At 38.6% G+C, this 19,869-nt stretch overlaps 1 protein-coding gene across 6 annotated transcripts in view; it reads right to left on the reverse strand.

Moving 5' to 3' along the window:
- Nucleotides 1-19,869, reverse strand: part of IGSF11 (immunoglobulin superfamily member 11) — a 146,139-nt gene that overhangs the window by 13,558 nt on the left and 112,712 nt on the right. The gene's annotated exons all lie outside the window — the stretch shown is intronic.

Consider the following 19,869-nt stretch of genomic DNA (forward strand, 5'->3'; position numbering starts at 1 on the left):
TATTAGAGGCTACTTACTGTATTTTTAAGACACTATTTGGCACTTGGCCAGATTCAAATATAATATGGGCGAATTCAACTGACAGCGTTTGAGCAAAACTTGAAATGGTGGTGGGGGATGAAAATAAGCTGACTTTTTTAAAAGCATCACAACAGCACAATTGTAAAATTAAATGCTCACATATAAATCTAATAATATATTTGTAGGAACTATAGCCTAAAACTATAAAATGCTGATGAAATAAATCCCATGAGACAAAATAAATGGGCAGATATACAATGTTCATGGATTGGAAGATTCGATATTGTTAACATGGCAATTTTCCCCAAATTGATCTACAGATTCAGAGCAATCCCAGTCAATATCCCAGCAGGCTTTTTGTTAATACTAATTCTAAAATGTAAGAAAAGGGAAAGTGCAAGAATGGGCTAAAGAATTTGGAGAATTCACACTGTCTGATCATAGAATCTGCTATAGAGCTATAATAATCAAGACAGTAGGACACCAGAACAAGGAGAGACCACCAGATATATGGCACAGGACTGAGAGTTCTGAAATAAGCCCTTCTGTTTACAGTGAAACGCTTTTCAACAACAATACAAGACAAATGGGGGAAAGAATAGTCTTTTCAATAAATAGTGTTAGAACAATTTGATATTAATATGCAAAAAAGTAACTCAGACCCTTACCTCATAACACTCACAAAAATCAACTCAAAATGTACCACAGACCTAAATGTAAGAGCTAAAACTATAAAACTTCTAGAAATAAACTAAGGAGAAAAATCTTTGTGACCTTGAAGTAATCAAAGAGGCCTTACATATAGCACCGAAACCATAAATCATAGAAGAAAACAATTACTGGACTTCATTTAAATTTTTCAAACTTGTGTGATTCAAAAGATTTAATGAAAAAATAAAATACTAAGGTACAGACTTGGAAAAAACATTTGTAAATCACATATCTGATAAAGGACTTGTATACAGAATATATAAAGCACTATCACAACTCAATAATAAAAAGACAAACACCTATTAAAATATGCTCAACACTATTACTCGCTAGGAAGGGTGCTGCAGAGTAACACCACAGCACCGTAGCATTACACATCCACTGTCACGGCTACCAGGAAGACTCCACCAGGTGCGGCCAGGCATGTGGGGGAACCGGAGTGTAAAATGCTTCGGCCACTGAGAAAAAGAGTTTGTTTCTTAAAACAGTTTAACATAAACTTAGTACACAACCTCACAGTTCCATGCCTAGGTGTCTACCCAAGGAAAACGAAAACATCTGTCCACACAAAGGCTTGCCCACGAATGCTGATGCAACATTATTCATACCATGCCTCCAAGTGGAAATGGTAGTCATCGACTGGTGAATGGATGAACCAAATGTGGAATATCCACACAATTAAACACTAGAAGTAAGAAAGCAACAAGCTACTAATACATGTTACAACATGGATGAAGACCTTTCAAAAACATTTTGCTAAGTGAAAGAAGCCAGATGCAAAAGACGGCAGTGTACTTTACCATTCCATTTATAGGAAACACCCAGAAAACGGAAGTCTATAGACAGTAAGCAGATCCGTGGTTCCATGGGCTACAGAAAAGGGAGTAGAGACTGATGCAAATGGGTTCAATGGAAGTTTTTAGGGTGATGGAAAACTTTTGAAGCTGGACTGTTATGAAGGTTGTACAACTCTATAAATTTACCAAAGACAATTGAATTTTACATTTTAAATGGCTGAATTGTGTGGAATATAAACTATACCTCAATAATGCTATTAAATGCCAGAAAAAGAAAGCAGTGATTTACCAGAGCCAACTCCTAGGAAGCCAAAATCAACTGTTATCTCTTCTGAAAAGAACGCCCACTCCCCTGGGACTATCAAACAATATGGGACTGAGAGGAAATTAAAATTTGTCAGGGAGATCCAACAAAGAAGCTATTCTGATCGTGAAAAATACATTAAGTCCATGGCAGTATCTCAAACTGCTTTATTTTGAAGTGGTATTATCTCAATTCTCCTCCCAAAAGTAACACAATAACATTCTATTATGATTACATTGAGATTAAAAAATAATCGCACGTCGCACCTTCCCTCTATAGAACTTCATGTTCTTCATACACAGTCTGATGATGTTCTTAGGAGTTATTCTGTTGCAATATAGCCTGTTTCATAAACTAAGCCGTCTGTGGTAAAATATAAAGCACCAGGAAAAGTCTCTAAGTATAAAAACATTAGGGAAAGTCTGTGAGTTTTAAAAAGGAAAGTTGAAAGAACATCGTGTATTAGGAGGCAGAAAGGGGAGGTAATTTAAGCACAAAACAGGCCATGAGCAGAGGAACAAGCTATGTCACCAGGTAAAAGTGAGTTAAGGGGGTATGTGTTACAATGATTGTTATAAATGCCGGGGAGGTGTTTTAAACAGTGAGTGTAAAAGCCAAACTGGTGACAAAGCTTCCATCACTTCATTCTTCAGATAATACTCAAAGGAAGAATGGAACGGAACACGCGCCCTTTAAACTACCCAGGATAAGGTATACCCTCCACCCTCAATTCACTCATTCCAAGCTGAGCTCACACAACCTTTGATACAAATTTTAAAAAGGAAAAAATGGCCAATATAAACTAAGAACGAAAGAGAAAGATGTAGAGGGGGCAAACTACCAAAATACAGCAGGATTCCAGTAAAGGAAGAGCAGATTTGCAGGACAGGGGTGGGAGCTGGGGAACACAGAACAGGTCCGCTGGCCGGGAGCAAGCCCCTGGGCTGGTAGACGCTATGGAAGACCAACTCTGACTTTGTTCACTTCGCATCTTTATATAAGCTTAACCCTGAAATTGCAAGTATCAACAGAACTACAGAAGAAATATTCTAGATAAGCTGCTTTCAGACCTTGTAAAAGTGTAGGTCTGAAGCAGGACACTAGTTTGAAATCTGGTTCTTTCATCTGTTTAGCTGTGTGGCCCCAAATAAATCACCTCCTCTCTGACTGTCACCTCATCTGTACAACAGGGCTGAATACTACCATCGCATCAGCAAAAGGGAATGATAAGGGCAGTGCCAGATGCTGATGGCTGACAGTGACTGCTCCCGCCGCTGCTACTGCCAGCTACTATTTAGGGCACACCGGCCAAATATCAAGTCCACATTAAGCACTATATATAAACGTATGCACATGTGTCTATATAATACACACACACTCATTTAATCCTGTATCTTACTGCCATTTACAGAAGAAATTGAGGCCCAGAGAGGATTAAATCTAGCTCAAGGTCACATGGCTCAAGGTCACATAGGTAATGGTAAGGTCTGGATTCAAATCCCAGGAAGTTTGTCTGAAGAGATCATATACTCTGCAACACATATTAACAGAACACATATAACTAACACATATAACACACATAACTAACTCATAGAAATCAGTCTAGAAAGGTTGTTTTATCATTACTATGTCATACAATCACAAAATTTAAAACTGCTACAGACTTTTATGTAAAGTCATGAGATGGAAACACCCTCAACTTCCTGCTTCCAAATTTATAAATCAGCTTTGATCTGCCTCGTCCTCTTGTTCCTCTCTCTTGTTAGATTAAAGGAGCTCATCTAAGACCAACCTCTCATCTGAGCATAATTTATAATCCATCCTCTTGGTCTCCTTTCAATTTTATCACAGACTGCTCCCTCTCATGTAGCTTCAACCTCTCCTCCCTGTGCTGGAGCCTTCCTGAGAGCCTTTAAACATCCTCAAGCATTTCAACTTAAAAAAAAAAAATTCCTCCCTCCCTCCACTCCACAGTTCTCTCCAGCCCTCTCTCTGATATATGACCATCAACCTTTTTGAGAGACCTGTCTATACTCACTCTCTTAGAGACTCTTCTGCTATTGTCTTCAATGCGCTCCTGCCACTACCTCTTCTTAAAGACAGTCCTCCCTGGGTTTCCCAGACACCTCCTGATCCTTCATGACTGATCATTCTTGGACTCTCAACAGCATCTAACAGTGATGACCATTCCCCTTCCTTCACGAAACACACATCTCCCTTAGCTTCAGTGGTATAATTTACTTCTGGCTTTCCTTCTCTATCACTGAATACTTCTTGGTCTCTTTCGCTGTTTCACCCTTTTCTACATAACTATTAAAGGCTGGCACTTCCCAAAGGGCTGCCTTCTATTCTAAACTCTCTTCCTATCGACTCAGCCACTATCATGGCTTCAATTCTTATACATATGACAATGGCTTCTAAATTTCTCTCTCTAACCCAAACCTCTAATCCAACTGCCTCCTAGACACCCGTGTGTAGGTATCTCAAAGGAACTTAAGTCACCTTGTTCACGATGAAACTCTTGATCTTCCCCTCTGTGCCTGCTCCCACTGTTTCTACTGTTCCCTACTCTAGTGCATGGCTCGATCAGCCATCAGGTTCTCAGTTTTTATTGAGAGATCTTTCTTGATTCCTTCTACTCTCTCATCACCTTCCAAACCCAATCCATGATAAAAATCTGAGCCATTTTACAAACTAAATTTCTCTTGACTTCTTCAATCCGAGCCTTTGCTCTGTTCCTGTGTTTTCTTTATCTGATTTTCTCTGTTCCACACCCCAATCCCTTTACTTGGTAACCTCCCAGTCCTCCTTCATATCAGCTGAAGTGTTATCTTCTCATAGAAGAGCCTTTCCTGACCCTCCGCCGAGGTTGGGGTCTCCTAAAGCACTGTTCCTTTCATTGTGAACACTGTCCAAACTTGTAATCATACCTTCTTTAGTGTATTTTAGATAACTTCACCAGTATACTGAGAGGTACATTAAGAACTCCATTACTGTAAGTACTCAATAAGAACTCAATAAATACATATTGCTAAATTGATCTAATTCAATTGCCACATGGAAATATGAGGGTCCAAAGAGATAGATTTGTCAAAGGTCTTAAGATTGGGACTTGCATCTTCTGACTTGCAATAAAGTATGTTTTCTGCTACACCAAAGTCCTCCACAGATCAAACCTCAGAAAACTAATGATATGATTACTTGTATTATGATTAAGGCACAGTGATATATCTGTACCAAGAGAACTGTACTGAGCAATAAAAATTCAATCTGTAAATATATCTGCTCTACTCAGTCTCAAACCAATGGAAACATTTAACTTTCTATAAAAAGTCTGTTATGCACTTTAGCTATCAGAATTCTCTATGATACAATTTTGAAAATCATTCAACACCCTAATGATATCAGATACTAAGATATCAGAATCCAAAGCTAGACTTCTGGCCAAGATGAAGGTGTAGGTAGACACACTGTGCCTCCTCACACAACCAAAAGAAGGACAACAATTTAAAAACAAAAAAACAACCACAATTGACAGAAAATCGAACTGTATGGAAGTCCGACAACCAAGGAGATAAAAAAAGAAACATTCATCCGGACTGGTAGGAGGGGTGGAGATGGGCAGCCAGGCAAAGAGGATTTGTGGCAAGGTGGCAGCTGGAAGACCCAGCAAGGTGGCGGATTGTGGAGCGGGGTGGGCAAAGCTGCAGCTGGCTGGAGAGGCAGCAGCTGGTGGACCAGGTGACAGATAGCACAACCCAGAGTTCCAGTGTGGGGAAATAAAGCCTCAAACCACTGACTGAAAACAATTGTGGGGGTTGAGGAGGCAGTGGGAGAAACTCCCAGCCTCATAGGAGAGTTCATTGAAGAGACCCACAGGGGGCCTAGAATGGACATAAACCCACCCACTTGGGAAGCAGCAGGAGAAGGGCCCAATTTCATTGTGGGTAGCAGAGGCAGTGACTGAAAACAGGCAGACAGTGGAGCAAGTGCCATTGCTCCCTATAGGACTCCTCCTCCACATGCAGCATCACAGTGCAGCTCCTAGCGTTACCCAGCCCTGGTGAACAACTAAGGCTTTGCCCCTTTACATAACAGGCACACCAAGACAAAAAGAAAAAATGGCCCAAATGAAAGAACAGATCAAAGCTCCCGAAAAAATACAACTAAGCAATGAAAAGATAGCCAACCTATCAGATGCACAGTTCAAAACACTGGTAGTCAGGAAGCTCACAGAATTGGTTGAATTTGGTTGCAAATTAAATGAAAAAATGAAGGCTATGCTAAGAGAAACAAAGGAAAATGTACAGGGAACCAATAGTGATGGGAAGGAAACTGGGACTCAAAGCAACGGTGTGGACCAGAAGGAAGAAAGAAACATCCAACCAGAAAAGAATGAAGAAACAAGAATTTTAAAAAATGAGGAGAGGTTTAGGACATCTTTAAATGTTCCAACATCTGAATTATAGGAGTACCGGAAGGAGAAGAAGAGCAAAAAATTGAAAGCTTATTTGAAAATATAATGAAGGAGAACTTCCCCAGTCTGGCAAAGGAAATAGACTTCCAGGAAGTCCAGGAAGCTCAGAGAGTCTCAAAGAAGCTGGGCTCAAGGAGGAACACACCAAGGCACATCATAATTACATTACCCAAGATTAAAGAGAAGGAGGGAATCTTAGAAGCAGCAAGAGAAAAGGAGACAGTTACCTACAAAGGAGTTCCCATAAGACTGTCAGCTGATTTCTCAAAAGAGACCTTACAGGCAAGAAGGGGATGGAAAGAAGTATTCCAAGTCATGAAAGGAAAGGACCTACATCCAAGATTACTGTATCCAGCAAAGCTATCATTTAGAATGAAAGGGCAGATCAAGTGCTTCTCAGATAAGGTAAAGTTAAAGGAGTTCATCATCACCAAGCCCTTATTATATGAAATGTTAAAGGGATTTATCTGAGAAAAAGAAGATAAAAAATATGAACAGTAAAAATGACAGCAAACTGACAGTTATTAACAACCACACCTAAAACAAAAACAAAGCAAACTAAGCAAACAACTAGAACAGGAACAGAACCGTAGAGATGGAGATCACATGAAGGGTTGTCAATAGGGGAGTGGGAGGGGGAGGGGGCGGAAGGTACAGAGAATAAGTAGCAGATGATAGGTGGGAAATAGACTGGGGGAGGGTAAGCATAGTATAGGAAATGTAGAAGCCAAAGACCTTATATGTATGACCCATGGACATGAACCATAGCGGGGGAATGTGGGAGGGATGGGGTGTACAGGATGGAGTGGAATGAAGGGGGGGAATGGGACAACTGTAATAGCATAATCAATAAAATATATTTTAAAAAAAAAGAATCCAAAGCTAGTTTTAAAATAGACTACCTAGATGAATTTGCACGAAGATGGCTAAAACTGGCCATATAACTTTTAGGACCAGACAGAGAAATAAATGGGTCAGGAGCAAACGTCTGTAAAGAGGCTTTATGGAGAGAATTTTTTATTAGAGCTGTGGTGTGCTGCAAATCCCATCCCATTCCCACCCAGCAAAGGGCCTACATTCCCTGAATGTGTCAGCGCAAAGGACATCTACATGTTTCCAACGGATCAGATGTGAACACATGTAAGAGCTGGTGCAGGGTCATCTTAGATTCTCCCAAAGGGCTGTCTAATGAGTCCAATAGAAAGAAGCTGAAGGTAGACCTCTGGATGCCTAGAGAGTGGATCACCAGTATTCTGAGAACTACATATATGTTTCTGTAAGGAAATTAAGATATTCTTGTTTTGTTTTCTTTTTAAAACTCAGAGTAATCAGGCCCTGGCGAGGTAGTTCAGTTGGTCAGAGCATTGTCCTGATATGCCAAGGTTGCAGGTTCGATCCCTGGTCAGGGTACATATAAGAATTAACCAATGAATGTGTAAATAAGTGGAACAACAAATTGATATTTTCTCTCTGTTTCTTCCCTTTCCTCCTTCTCTCCCTCTCTCTCTCTCTCGAATCAATAAATAAAAATTAAAAAAAAAAGATAAAACGCTGAGTGATCAGAAAAGCTGTATAATCTGCTTAACTTTACATCTACAGAAAGAACTGGCTCTTGAATAAATTTAAAAGGATATGGAAGACAAAATAAAGTTCTCTGTGATTGCATCTCAGCTTTCCTATTTAACATACCAATTCAACTGAGTATAATTAAAAATTTCTTAGAAAGACTAAACAGGAATGAAATGGGTGTTTTCATATTTTAAATGCTTAATTTTTTCCCCACTTTACTAAAAACAACTAAAAACCCTATTTCCTTTTAGAGTGCATTTCCATATTTGAAATTCTAAGCAGGAATTTAAACTTTAATGCTAAATATTGGATTAAAAATTCATGTAAAATATCTTACAATTTGCAATATTTACACACAAAAATGCATAATTTAGGAGCTGAATTGGCAGTATTTTGCAGACTTGAATATTTTCTTAGTACCTTCACTCAAGAAAAATTAAGTCAACCCATGAATTCTGAATGACTCTAAGCAATTAAATAAGAAAAACATAAAGCACATGGTCCTGTTTCCCATGAGGAGCTGAATTGTAAATATCAGTAGTCCATACTCTGTCTTTTAAAGCAGAAAGAAATTCACATTTTCTCAGACCAAGAGATACACGTTAGAGGAAAATGAGCTGGCAACAAAGGATCTTTAAAAATCTTAAGAGGGAACATCCATACTATATCACAGCCAAGAGAACAGACAAAGGGTATTTAACAGTGATGCTGCTAGAAGGACATGAAACCTCCCCTACAAACCACAGCCAGAACACCGAAAGTTCAGAATGAGGGCTAGCCCAAGCAATCCAACTGCCAGAACTGCCAGAGAGATCAAAACAGAGTGTTTGCAGGTGTCTGTGGACCATGTGCTCCAGTTTCAGGACCAGCCCAACTGCCAGAACACTTCCCTTGAGAATACAGTCAGCAAAGCATCAGAAGGATCTCATGACACTTGGGAAGACCTGTGTTGTCTTTCCATCCAAAATGTCACTATCAGCAGCCACAAAATGCTTGTTGGCTTATATGCTTCCCATATGATTTCGTAAGTGCTATTTCTTGCATATAAAATATATAACATAAAATTCATTTAAGCTATTAAGTTGTTTTGTGGTTACATCAGATTGAAATAAATTTCAAAATACACAAATTCTATGCTCGAGAGAGCTTCCAGGCAGTGAACACACGGAGATTCCAGGAGACTGGCTTGAAGAGGGCATGGAGGCCCTGTGCCCTCTGCGTCTCCTCCACTCGGTTGTGCCTGAGTTTGGCCATCGAGGGCCCAAGATGGCAGAGGACTAAGTGGTAGCTACACTAACCTTCAACAGGACCAACTATAATTACAAATATAGAGAAATCATCCTGAATAACCAACTGAATACTTATACAGAGAAGCTTTATAACCACAGACAGACAGAGGAAGCCACATCACCACAAGACTGGTAGTAATTGCAGAGAAGGCGCAAGAGGCTGTCTGGGCTCTCACGGGTTGCAGTTGATGTTCCAGGGGGGACACTGCAGCAGCTGGGGAGATTTCCCTGAGAAGAGTGTGGTCTAAACCCCAAGCTGAGCTCCCTAGCCTACAGCACCAGAGGCAGAAAGGAACCCATATAATATACAGCTGTCTGCTAGGGAGAAACAGCTGGAGTCTCAGAGGGTCTTTTAAAGGGCCAATGCACAAAATACAGTTTGCAGCAACTTACCCTGGGCTCCAGCAGAGGGAGGGCAGAGTGAACTAGAAAACTATGAGGAGAGTCTGGGGCAGGAGGCTCTGGGGAGAGAACTGAAGGAACAGCCACCAGGATCTCTGTGCTGAGTCAACCCCCAAACTGCAGGAGCCATCTTTCTCAGGCAGAGCACTCCCCTCCTAGTGGCATCAGCCTGAGGGGAAGCGGTGTCCCCGCCTACAGGAATTATTCTGCCCCACCCTGTGGTGCTTAAGCCCTGCTGCTGAGGAGTGCAGCTGGAAGACTTTCACTTTTTAACCCTAACAGAAAGCCTACAATCAGAGTGAGACCTCTGGGAGCTCTGATACTTTGGCTGAACCTCCCCTGGGGCCTGGTGCTGGAAAAAACCAGCCTTGGTGCACAGCCTGGTTCTTTTCGCACACAAACAGGCCCAGCACAGGGACTCACATGCTGTGGATCACTGATATCTCCAAACAGGTTGTCCAGGGCCAGTAACAATATCTGACATAGGCCTGCACCATAGTCTTGCAGGTCTACTTAATACATAGAAACAAATACAAAGAAGAGGTCAAAATGTGAAGACAAAAAAAAAAAAAAGCCCCAAATGAAAGGACAAGAGAATTCTCCAGAAGAACTAGAAGAAATGGAGGCAAGCAATTTATCAGATAGTTTATAGTAATGAATTTAAGGATATTCAACAACATGAAAAGACATAGAGACCATAAAGAAGAACCAGTCAGAAATAAAGAATGCAGTTTTTGAAATAAATAATACAGTGGAAGCAAATCTTGATGGACATAAAGGGAGAGATGACAGAAATACAGTAACAGTCGGGGATTTTAACACCCTTTGACGTCAATGGACAGATCTTCCAGACAGAAAATCAACAAGGAGACAGTGATCTTAAATGACACTCTAGATCAAATGGATTTAATTGACAGCTTCAGAGCATTTCACCCCAAAGCAGTATATACATGCTTTTCAAGTACACGTGGAACATTTTCGAGGACAGACAACATGCTAAGACACAAAACAAGTCTCAATAAATTTAAGATGATTGAATTCATACCAAGCATCTTCTCTGACCACAATGCTATGAAACTAGAAATCAATACAAGAACACTGAAAAAAAAAAAGGATACAGAAGCTAAATAACATGTTATTAAACATTGTATGGGTCAACAATGAGATTAAGGAAGAAATCAAAAGATACCTTGAAACAAATGAAAATGAGAACACAACAATCCAAAATCTCGTGGGACACTGAGAAAGCAAACCTAAAAAGGAAATTCATAGCATTACAGGACTATCTCAAAAAAAAAAAAAAAAGGCTCAAATAAACAATCTAACCTCACACTTAAAGGAACCTGAAAAGGAACAACAAACAAAGCCCAAGGCAAGTAGAAGGAAGGAAATAATAAAGATCAGAGCAGAAATAAATGAAATAGAGTGTAAGAAAATGATATAAAAGGTTAATGAATCTAAAAGTTGGTTCTTTAAAAAGATAAACAAGATTGACAAACCTTTAACTAGATTCATCAAGAAAAAAAAGAGGATCTAGATAAATAAAATCAGAAGTGAAAGAGGAGAAATAACAGTGACACCAAAGAAATACAAAGGATTGTAAGAAAATATTATGAGCAACTATATGACAACAAACTGGACAACATGGACAAAATGGATAAATTCCTAGAAACATACAATCTTCCAAAACTAACCCAGGAGGAATCAGAGAATATTAATAGACAGATAACATCTAGTGAAATTGAAACAATAATCAAAAGACTCCCAACAAACAAAAACCCTGGGCCAAATGGTTTCACAGGTAAATTTTACCAAACATTCAGAGAAGAGCTAACATCTCTCCTCAAACTATTTCATAAAATTCAAGAGGGAAGGCTCCCAAGCTCAATGTATGAGGCCAGCATTATCCTAATTCCAACACCAGATAAAGACACTACAAAGAAAGAAAATTATAAGCCAATATCCCTAATCAACATAGACGCTAAAATCCTCAACAAAATATTAGCAAACCAAATACAGTAATACATCAAAAAGCTCATACACCATGATCACGTGGAACTTATTCTGGGAATGGAGGTTGGTACAACATTTGCAAATCCATAAATGAGATTCACCGCATAAACAAAATGAAGGATAAAAACCATATGATCATATCAATGGATACAGAAAAAGCCTTTGATAAAATCCAGCACCCATTTATGATAAAAAATGCTCAGCAAAGGAGAATAGAGGGAACATACCTAATAATAATAAAGGCCATATATGACAAACTCACTGTCAGCATCATACTCAATGGGCAAAAACTACAAGTGTTCCCTTTAGGATTAGGAACAAGACAGGGATGTCCGCTCTCACCTCTCTTATTCAACATAGTACTGGGAGTCCTGGACACAGCGATCAGACAAGAAATAAAAATAAAAGGCATCCAGATTGGAAAGGATGACATAAAACGGTTTTTATTTGCAGATGACATGATACTGTACATAGGGAATGCTAAGTATTCCACCAAGAAACTCCTAGAATTGGTAAGTGAATTCAGCAAAGTAGCAGGATACAAAATTAATATTCAAAAGTCAGTTGTACTTTTACATGCCAGTAACGAAGTAACAGAAAGGGAAATTAAGAATATAATTGTTTCAAAAACAATGTAATACCTAGGAATAAACCTAACCAAGGATGTAAAAGACCTGTACATGAAAAATTATAAGACACTGAAGAAAGAAATTGAAGGTACAAGTTTGTGGAAGCATATATCATGTTCATGGATAGAAAGAATTAACAACATAAAAGTGTCCATACTACCTAAAGCAGTCCATAGATTTAATGCAATTCCTATCAAGATTCCAATGACATATTTCACAGAACTAGAACAAATATTTCAAAAATTTATGTGGAACCACAAAAGGCCCAGCATAGCCACAGCAATCCCAAGAAAGAAGCACAAGGCTGGAGGAATCGCACCACCTAATATCAAACTATACTACAAGGCCATAGAAATACAACAGCCTGGTACTTGCATAAAAACAGACACACAGATCAATGGGACAGAATAGAGAGCCCAGAAATAAACCCATACCTTCAGAGTCCATTAATATTCAACAGAGGAAGCAAGCACATACAATGGGCTAAAGATAGTTTATTCAATGAATGGTGTTGGGAAAATTGGGGCAAATATGTGCAGAAAAATGAGACTAGACCACCTTCTTATTCCACACACTAGAATAAATTCAAAATGGATTAAAGATTTAAATATTAGGCCCAAAACCATAAAAATCTTAGAAGAAAACATAGACAGCAAATCTTGGACTTTACTTGTAACAACTTTTTATCGGACATATCTCCCTAGACAAGGGAAACAAACAAAAAACACCAAATGGGACCGCATCAAACAAAAACGTTTTTGTACAGCAAAGGAAAACATCAACAAAATAAAAAGACAACCCACAGAATAAGATAACATATTCACCAACACATCTGACAAGGGGTTTAATACCCAAAATATATAAGGAAGTTACAAAACTCAACACCAAAAAAATAAACACTCCCATTAAAAAGTGGGCAAAGGACCTGAATAGACAGTTCTCCAAAGAGGACATACAGATGGCCAACAGACACATGAAAAGATGCTCTACATCACTAACCATCAGAGAACTGCAAATTAAAATCACAATGATAAATTACCTCACACCTGTCAGAATGGCTATTATCAATAAATCAACAGACGGTGAGTGAGGTGGAAAAAGGAGAACACTTTTGCACTGTTGGTGGGAAAGCAGACTGGTGCAGCCACTGTGGAAAGCAGTACAGAGATACCTCAATAAATTAAAAATGGATTTGCCTTTTTACCCAGCAATCCCACTTCTGGGAATATTTCCAAAGGAACCCAAAACACTAAATTCAAAAGAACATAAGCAACCCTATGTTCACCTCAGTGTAATTTACAATTGCCTAGATACGGAAGCAGCCTAAGAGTCTATCAGTAGATGAGTGGATAAAACAACTAGGGTACATTTACACAATGGAATACTACTCAGCCATAAAAAAAGTGAAAGGTTTACCCTTTGCAACAGTATGGATGGACATGGAGAACATTACACTAAGTGAAACAAGCCAGACAGAACAAGACAAATGCCATATGATTTCACTCATATATGGAATATAACAAAGAAACTGAACTAACAAGCAAAACAGAGACAGATTCATAGACAGAGGGCCTGATGACAGCAAATGGTGGGGAAGACTAGGAGGTGGAGGGATTAAAGAAAAAGGAAAAAAGACTCATGGACATAGACAACAGTGTGGAGACTGCTGGGGTAAAGACGGTGTAAGAGGACTAAATGGTAATAGAAAAAATATACATTTAAAAAATTGAAAAAATAGGATAAAAGAAAATATGGTCATCAAAAAAATTCTATGTACTACTCCCTGTTTTCTGAATGAAACTATCTGATATCATAAGTCTCTAATACGGTAGTGATTTTTGAAACAAATCACTTTATCTTCATACTTTAACCAAATTTTAATTAGGTATAATAATCTTTCATTATAATCATTATTTGTATTTTAAAAACTGCTACCTTAACAAAAAGTATGTTAAATGATATTAAACTATATTTTGGCCATCAACACAATACGAAACTAACTGAAGAGTAAATATCTGGTTAATATGATGAATGTAGATGGTCGTCTTATACTAGTCATCTATACTAATCAGTTAGGATCACAGCCAAAACTCAACTTCATTTATGCCATATTAAACAGTACACTTTATTGTTCATATACAAAGGTAGGCTACCATAAAATTATATGTCCTTATTTTCTGGCTGAAACACTCAACACTTGTACATGCTCCATGGTATTATAGTATTATATTTCCATGGTATTATGCTTCCTGTTTAGATGCTATGGTGGTACCTTCTCACTGACTTTTCCTTTTCAACCTACATCTTCCTCAAGGAGCATGCCAGGGGAATACCGTACAGAAATTATTTCCTCAGGTGTAGTTCCACAGAACAGGTCCAGAGATGAGAGAGAGCACAGAGGAAAGCCCAAAGCCTTGAAGTGAACCAACGCCCACATTCCACAAAATCACTCCCCTCTGTCACTTCTCAAACGATCAGAAAGGACATATACCTGCCTACTTGGTCCCTTCACCACTATTGTGTGGGTGACGTTTACTTGACCACAGCTCCTAACACTTGATATGAACTTGATCAGACTCCTCTACAGCAAGTCTCCCATTATTATCACTCTCTCCTGATTTCATATCTAGACTGAGGAATAGGTGCTCTAGTCCATTTAGGAAGTCCCTTATAGGGGTGACCACAGTCTGGAAAGGTTACGGACAATTTACATACACATTTTGCTTGGTCTATATTATATGACCCACTCAGAGTTTTTAATAGTTTGAACTGCTTATAATTAAACAACACAAAACTCTAGATTACCAACTTATCTTGAGACTTGGTAACACTGGGCCTGCATTTCATATGGCAAATTATTCATGCTGCCCCTTTAGACAAAGTATGAGCACTCCACACTGCCATGATCCCCACCACTCCCTAGTATACATAATATATAGCTCACTTTACTTAGGATACCTACCTGACTCCTCCACAGGAGGAGTCGCACGCTTGTGTGTGCAAACCCTTTTGTAAAACTAAGTGAGTGATGCGATTATACTTAGTTGTTCAAAGAGGCAAGGCACAAAAGCAGCATCAGGTTTTGCAGTGTTATGATGGACATGACATTGTAGTTGCCACCACAGTTACAATTCCCTCCAGGGAAAGCAGAATATAGCAATTCCTTAAACTTGGGTCACCGTGGATTGTGTGACAGAATCTCATTCACACCCTGGGCACAAGTGACTGTACCTGGAATCAGAACTGGACCGAAACAGTCACCTACACTCAGGACAGTTGCTTAGAAGGAAACTGTCATAAGACCCTTGTCAAAGGCACGCCAAATACAACGGACCCTCCCTTTTGGTGAGCAGCTTGAAAAAGCAGCAGCATGTGAAGAAAGAGGAGCTAGGTCACTAAAATAGGAATAAAGAGGGACATTAAGCAATGATAACGGGGTAAATTCATCAAGAACAGAAAAGTCCTGTGCATGTGCCTAACAGAGCTTCAGAGTATATAAAGCAAAAACTAATAAACTGAAAGAAGTAAAACGAAAAAAAGCAATTACACTCTATAATTACAGTTTCATAGTTACAGACTAGAACACTTCGGTCTCTAATGACGACATGCAACAAAAAGCAAGTCAAAAAGAGATGAGTAGAATTCAATGTAAATACAGAAAAATATACAGTAAATCAATAAAATGAAAAGTTGGTTTTCTTTAAAGGTTAATGAAGTTAATAAATCTCTACACTGAAACTGGTGAGTAATATATAAAAAAAGACACAGGTATGAAAAAGAGAACATTACAGATTCTAGTGACATTAAAAGAATAATAAAATGGATATTATAAATAACTTTATGCTAAAATATTTAGTAACACAGACATGAGCAAATTCCCTGACAGTCAAAGTACCAAAGCTCAGTCTAAAAGATACAAGTAACCCAAATAGCCCTACGTCCATTAAAGAAAATGAATTTAATTTGTATTTCAAAATCCTCTCACCAAGATAACACCAGGTCCAAACAGCTTTTTTGGTGAACTCTCCCAAACATTTAATGGAAAATAAACCAAAAACAATTCTATAAATAAACTCTTCCAGAGAAATAGAGGGAACACTCCTTAATTCATTTTATGAGGCCAGCATTACCCTAACACCAAAATCCAAAATCCAGCAATACATGCAAAGAAAATTACTAAAATCCCTTCTAAACATAGACACAAAAGTCCTTACCAAGATATTAGCAAATTGAATTCAGTAATAATATAGAAAGCATAATTAATCATAAGTGATGTTTATCCCAGGAATGCAAGACTCACTCAATATTTGAAACCAATATAGTTTACCATGTCTACGTACTAAAACGTTCATGCATGTGTGTACATACACTAGTCTATTCACTAGGTACAGAAAAGTGACAAAAACCTATTTCTTCTCATTATAAACCCTCTTCAACTCTTCAAACAAGAAAGAGTAGGGAACTTCCACAAACTGGTGACAAGCATTTACAAAAATATAGACAACTAGCACCATATTTAACGGTAGAAGGACAACTTCTACCTAATGGCTAAAGTTGCTTTCTCCCCACGATCAGAAGCGCAGACAAGGATGTCTGCGTTTGACACGCCTCCGCAGCACGGAGGTCCGAGGCGCCGCAGTGAGGGGAGGGTGAGAGACAAGAGGCACACAGATTGGAAAGGCAAAAGTAAAATCTATCTGTTTGTAGGTAAAGCAACCAAACACTGAAAATTCTAATGAATCTACAAAAAAGCAATAATTCTAACTAATAGTTTAGTAAAGTTGCAGAAACCAAGGTCAATATACAAATATTAGCTTTGTTTTTATATAGAAGGTATGAAATTTTGGAAATTAAAATTTAAAAATAGTACCAATTATAATAGACTCAAAAGGACAAAACACTTAAGGATAACTTTAACAAAATATCTATAAGATCTATACAATCAAAATTACATTACTTGCCTCAGAAAAACTTAAGAACCTAAATCAATGGAGAAGTTAAACACAACCACTAATCAAAAGACTTACTACTGTTACGATGTCGTCTCCCCAAATTCATCTATTTACTTAATACAATCCTAAGCAAAATTCAAGTGAGCTGTTTTGTAGAAATGGTCAAATTGCTTCTAAAATATATGTTAAAAAATAAAAAGTATGTGTTAAAATGAATATTAAAATAGCCAAATTTGAAGAGGAAAAAAGTGAAAGGACTCGCAATAGCTAATTTTAAAACTTACTATAAAGCTATGGTAATAAAGATAGTCTGGGACTGGCAAAAGGACAGACAGACAGAGACACCAGAAATAGATCTACACATATACAGTCGATTTATTTCCAACAAAAGTGTCAAGACTGGCCAGTGGGAAAAGGATACTTTTTTCAAAATATAGTGCTATAAATTTGAGACATCCATATGCAAAAATATTACCTCACACCTGATATAAAGTTAACCAGAAATGGATCAAAACTTAAATTTAAGAGTGAAACTATAATATTTCTGTAGGAAAATATAGGAGAATGTCTTTATGACTCTGAGTTATAAAACAATTTCTTAGGATACAAAATGCATGAGTTATTAAAAAATTGATAAATCAGACTTGCAAAATTAACAAGTTCTTGTCTTCAAAAGACACTATTAATAAAATAATACTAGGCGTATCTTGGGATAAAATATTTTCAGAACACATCAAAAACTTGCATTTATAATACATTAACAACTCTTACAATGTAGTAACACAAAAGATCCAATTCTTAAAATGCAGCATAGAAAACATACAAATGAGTAATAAAACCATGAAAAGATGCTCAACTTCATTAGTCAACAGGCAAACTAAAACCACACTGAGATTTAACTATATGTCAAGGAGAATGAGTTAAATTAAATGACTGACAACATGAAGTGTAGACAAGAATGCAGAGCAACTTGAACTCACACATTTCTAGGGGGACTGCAAACTGATATAGTCACTTGGGAATATTTTCAGTTTCTAAAAAAGTAACATATACTTAACCATACTATCCACCAATTCCAATCCTAAGTATTTATCTAAGAGCTATAAAAACATACCTTCACAAAAACACCTACATGCAAAAGTTCATAGCATCTTTATTCACAATAGCTAAAAAACTGGAAATACCTCAGACGTCCATCTACTGTGGCATAGCCAAACAGTGGAAAATTATTAGTCAACAAGAAGGAACAAACTACTGACATGCAACATGGATAAATATCAAAGGCATTGTGTGCTAAGTGAAAGAATCAGAAACAAAAGACTATACACAGCATGCATGCATTTAAAAAACATTCTATTTGATGGAATGGGCAGAAAACACACCAGTGGTCGCCAGGGGCAAAAGCGAGGGCAGAAAGGAGGAAGCCACAAAGAACGACTGCTCAGGAGCACAGGGAGACCCTTGGGGTGAGAGACACACTCTATATCACAATTATGGTGGTGGTTAGAAGACTGCAAACATTTGTCAAAACCCAACACACTGTATGCCTAAAGAGGAGGATTTTACTGTATGCAAATTATACCTCAATTAATCTGATTTTTTAATTTAAAAAGAAGGATGTTGGGAAGCTCAGAGAATCACTGAGATAGCTAGAGAAAGAAGCTCAAGGCTAAAGTTCTAGGAAAACATCCAAAACAAAGCTGTAGAAGAGGCCTGATGAGAACACTGCTGCAGCTGTCCCTGTCACCAAAGCCTAAATGCCAGAACCTTACAGAAACTACCACTGAGGCCGAGTCTCTCAGGTACCCCACCCACACTATCACCCCCAAAGCCTCACTGTGGCTGCTATCCATGCTAGCAGACAGAAGCGCAGCACAGAGCCCATGGCTCACTGCTCTCGTCCAAATCCAGGTCTGACCTACGTACATCTGACTGGAGAGCCAAAGTCTAAACTGCAGAAGGGGCTGGAAACTTGAGTTCTCACTTCTGACACTGGGGAGGTGGGCTCCGAATGTGGAAACCTCTCCAAATGAAGAAACTGTATTCAGTATATGGTGGCCAGTCAGGAAGAGGACACATGTTGGCTACAGCAAGCAGGAAAACATTTTGTTTCTCTTTCTCTTTCCTCTCCACTAGCTCTTTGAAGCCTGTCTCCGTATTTCCTTACCTCATAGGCCTTTGCAAGGTGGAAAGCTGAAACTGCTGAAGACAAGCAGGCTTCCTGTCTCTAGTGAAAGCCCGTGCTCACGGAAGAAATATTCTGAGGGAGAGGAGGTGGAGGGGCCACCTTTGAACATGAGAAAGCAAAAAAAGGCTACTAGGAAGAGCATGGAAGTTGGCCAAGTTCCTGAGGAGGGGGCACCCAAGCTCTACGTTTAGGTGCCTGGGGGAACGGCAGCTACTCCCAGAGGACAGCTGACCTTGGGCAGTGGGGCTCTGGGGGTGCAAGGTTCCCCGGGTTCCAACCGGCACAGAAGCTTCTGAGAAAGACTTCAAAGGACCCTGCAGGCTCAAACGTGTTGGCTATCAAAGGGGTCCCCGGTATTCTGGCTCAGTAAGAGATCATGGAGGGTACAGGAAGGGGCCTGAATAATAACTGATACTACATTTCCTCCAGCACTGGTAAGAAGAGAATCTCATAGTTGTATTTAACTTGATTTAAAGATAATTAGATGAATAGACACTTCTTGCAAACCTCTGTGGGT

Source organism: Desmodus rotundus, chromosome 2 (genome assembly GCF_022682495.2).
Source record: "Desmodus rotundus isolate HL8 chromosome 2, HLdesRot8A.1, whole genome shotgun sequence".
In the NCBI taxonomy this organism is placed as follows: domain Eukaryota; kingdom Metazoa; phylum Chordata; class Mammalia; order Chiroptera; family Phyllostomidae; genus Desmodus; species Desmodus rotundus.